Raw genomic sequence first — 4,805 nt, 5'->3', positions numbered from 1 at the left:
TATATATCTATGATATATGTTATGATTTGAGAATTAAGTAAAGAAAAATAGTTACTTATCATGTTTATAATCTTTTATAAATATTGATTACATTAAGTTTGTAATATATTTAATGAATTAGTATAAAAACAGATGTATCATCCATTTAATTTATGACTTAATTAGTGTATGGAATATATTCAGAAATTAAGAAAAAGTCAATTTATATAAATATATTCAGAAATTAAGAAAAGACAAGAATAAAGAGATTATTATTTTATTATTAATAATAATTTACAATTAAAGAATAAATAAATATCAATAACTTATTTATCAAGAATTAAGTTATTTATTCAGAATTAAGGAAATCAATTAACCTAATAATTGATAAATTTAGAATTTTGAGTAATCTGTGTAATTGATTATTTAATTATTTATTATATTTGGATGAATAATCAATCATGTTATATTACACATTCAAATATATATACATATTTCGGTCTTTATGTATATATTGTGTTGATTGATATTAAGAAATAATTGAGTGATTAGTAAAATCACAATTATTTGTTTTGTGTAACACATATGGAATTTATGCAATTTTGATACATAAAACAACATTCGGATCTTCGGTGTTACATATTTATTTGGTACAATTTTAGGCCCACTTAAATTTGTAATTATGCGGTTGTTAATCGGCCCAAAGGAAGGTTAATAATTGGTCGGATTGCAAATTTAAATAATGTACAAATTATTAATTTATAGAACATATTTGTTTTATAAGATTAAGACGGTTGTGTTTGTAACTATGCGATTATTAATCGGACAAAAAGAAGTTTAATAATTGGTCGAGTTACACACTTAAAGTATGTACATAAGTTATTAATTTATTAAATCAATTAATTGAAGCAACATCCTACCAAAGTAGGCTCTCTTGTGAAAGTTAATATGTTTTATAAATTAAGAAGGTAGTGTGTATGTATTTCATGCGGTTATTTAATCGGCCCAAAGGAAGATAAATAATTGGTCAGAATAACATTATGCACATGTGGTAATAAATATGTAACAATTATTCGGTGGGCCATGTGAATAATTGGAATATCCAAAGATAACCAATTATTTGACAGGACTTATTGTTAATATTTGATTACTACAAAAGAGTACCGTTTGCAAGTTAATATTTAATGTCCAAAGACTAAATATTAATGTTGCGTTTGGTATCTTATGATGAGACGTACCATTATTTTGAATTTATGTGATTATTAAAATTTTGTGAGTATGGTTGTTCATTTGTTTTGTTATCTAATCAAGTTAACACTTCTGCTTATACGGATTATTTTTTTTGTCAACATCTTAAGTTCATTTTATATGATATAATTTTTAAGACATATTTAGAATTTGTTGTATTTTTAAGAATTATATCTAAAATGGTTAAAATTGCTAAGGGTATTATTAGAATAAAGATTTCATAAATAATATATGTTTTATTTTGTTTCAAAAGTAATGCATTAAAGTCAGAGTTACAATAATGTATTCTCATGCATCTAATTTGGATTTTCTTATTTACACTTAAGTTAATTGATGTGAATTGTAGTTGTCTAAAGGGAGACATAGTCTCTATATGAACTCACATCAATTGTGTGTAAGAAAAATAAAAGATTGAAACAAAAATAACATAAATAGTGTTCACTTAGCAAATACCTTAATACATAATAAAGAAATGAAGTTGTAAGAATTGCAGATATTGCACCTAAAAGAAAATTACTAAAGAAAGTGGTGCATAAAAGAATACATATTATAGTTTGTTTTGTTTGTTTTAAGAGTAATTTAACTTCAGTACTCATACACATTTAATGGTAACTTCAGTATTACTAAAGTAAATGTGTTGATGTACGGTTGAGTTAATTGTCAAAAGTCAATTGATGGTGAAAGAAACATCGGCGTGGGCATTGACAATTCATATTAAAGATGAAGAAATAAAGAATTACTTTAGATTTTTTTTTTATTTGGAAACAAACATTTATGAAATATCTTCATGTAATTGACTCATTTGGAAGGAAGAGTTAAGAATTACAACTTATATATGGAATAAAGATTCAACTAAAACAACTAGTAAATTCTTTTGGGGTTGTCCAGTTAAGGTTAGACCTTATAGGTCTAAAGAAAATAAACTAGACTAAAGAATTTCTAGATGTTAATTATTGGATATTTTGAAAGATCTAGAGATAAATTTAGTCTCATAAGTACTTCAAGATTAGCCTTGAAAATAAATATATATACATAATACTCCTTAAACAAGAGTTTAATGTATGCTCTAGATTATATGAATCAAGAAATTAAGAATATTTATGATGTTGGACAAATATTTGAAGGATCCTGGTTTGGATCATTAAGAAAGCAACCAAACAACTAATGTGATATTTTAAGAACAAAACATTGCATACTCATATAGTGAAATCGAATCGGATAGAGATCATTTGGTATATTGATTCGAATTTTGTTAGATACTAAAACATTCGAAAATTCGTGCCACATCATTTTAGTTTAAAGAATTAATTTTTGGAAGAGTGTTAAGTAGACACTCGAATTATTTCAAGTTGATGGCAGAATTTATTAGGTGTTTTGTGGTATCCAATTAAAGAATCTGACTGCAAAATTTTGTCACGAGGTTGCAAATTATGAATGATATAGAAAGACCACTAAAGTTATTACGTGACAATAATTTGCAGTTCTTTTACTTTAATAGTAATATGAGTTTGACTAAGTCGAACTATTTGGAAAATAAAGAATTCAGAATGTTTATTTATCTATTGAGCATATTTGGACAAACTCTAAAATTACGGATCCGTTCTCTAAATATTTGCTATCCGAGGTCTTTCATGAACATATTGTTCATATGGATATTACATATTTAGATGATATACAGTTTTAGTGGGAGTTTGTATTGTGATGCTTGTATAGATACAATTTGGAATTTATGTGCACATTAAAGAATTAGTTTCTAAAGAAATTAAAGATTTAGTTTTTAAGGAAAATCAAGATTTTAAAGTTATTCAGATTGATCTCTATAAGGAATAAAGGAGGACCAGTTGGTATTAGACATGTTAAAGATCACACTACATGTTAATCCACACTACACACCCATGTTTAATCTATGTCATTTGATTGTATTGACATATGTGACTATTGAGGGTTTAGTTACGAATTAATGTAACAAAACCGCTTTAATCCTATGTTGTTATAATTGATGGACGAGATTGATATAGATGTATTTGTAATGATAACAATATTTTGAGCTCTTAAGGTTATAATATACAATTGAAGGAAATATTATATGACCCAAGTGGGAGATTGTTGAAATTATTTCCAATATTTGGGTACATATATAATTTAATAATTGTATATTAGTTGTTATCATAATAAAGATTAAAGCCCAAATAAAGTGATCTATTAAAGTATAAAGGTTATGGGCTTATTTGGACATCTATAATAAATATGGGGACATATTTGTGTAGAAGCAGAAATACCATTCATTATTTCGTTGATGGGCCGAATAATAAATGGGTATATTAGGGCTAGGTCCCCAACCCATATAGATAGCCAGCCTATTTGTTTCTCTCATCGAACAATAAGGATTTAGTTCATCTCTCAAGAACTCTCAAGAAGGCTATCGATATAGGGTTGGAAGACTTGAACCCCACCCACATCAAACATTCCGATCCAGGTCCAGATCCAGAACGAGAAGATCCACATTCAGATTCAGGTCCAGATCCAAGAACAAGAAGAAGAGAATAACGAAGAACGGCTTAATGAACCGTTCTTCATTAAAGATCCAGGTACGTTTCCGCAATTACAGTTTATCTCGATTTATTGACATAGAGAATTAAGAATATTGATTTAAGGATTAAAGATCTAGACTAAAGATTCTAACAGTAAAAGCCATTTTATGAATATCTTCACTACGAACTCTAATTTGGTGATATCCTGATCGAAGATCCAGTTTTGAAAATATCGTTGCTCCATGTAATTCGTTTAAGAGCTCATCAACTACTGGAATAGGATATTTGTCCTTGATCGTTATTTCGTTTAACTTTCTATATTACACACAAAATCTACACGATCCGTTATTCTTTTTCACCAGAATTACTGGCGATGCAAATGAGTTTGTGCTACCCTTGATAAAATCAGATTTCAGCATCTCTTTTATTAAGCACTCAATCTCATCTTTCTGAATAAATGGATATCTATAAGGATGTTGATTATGTGGCGTGGCTCCAAGGAGAAGGTTGATCGCATTGTCAGTACTCCTCACTAATGGTAGCATTCTAGGAGTTTCAAATACATCAACAAACTCTTGTAGTGCATTAATTATTAGTAAATAACTGTTAGAGCCTAATAACTGCAAGTTACTGATTTGAGTCTCTGTTGAAACCAAAAACAACTGTCCAACAAGATAACTCAACCCTTTCTTCACCGATTTGTTGATAGTAGATCCATCCATAAGCTTGAAAGATGTTATATCGTCATTCTCATAAAGTCGAATCTTCTTACCATTTAACATTGATTTCATTAGTCTTTTGGTGTAATCAAGACTTACTGGACCATATTTCTTCTCCTAGTCAACTCCCAATATGATATCACAACCTCCCAGTTTTATCGTTCTCATGCTCATTTTGAACTCAAAACCTTGAATAATCAGAATCATTTTAGGACATATAAAGCAACTGTAAATCTTTCCACCATCAGCAATAGTTACCGATAATGGTATTGTTTCCTTTAGGTCACATCCGAACTAATTTGCAGTTCATTCGTCGATAAATGAATGA

This window comes from Impatiens glandulifera, unplaced genomic scaffold (assembly GCF_907164915.1).
Source record: "Impatiens glandulifera unplaced genomic scaffold, dImpGla2.1, whole genome shotgun sequence".
In the NCBI taxonomy this organism is placed as follows: Eukaryota; Viridiplantae; Streptophyta; class Magnoliopsida; order Ericales; family Balsaminaceae; genus Impatiens; species Impatiens glandulifera.
The sequence above is the reverse complement of the archived record's forward strand: the minus strand, read 5'-3'. Positions refer to the sequence as shown.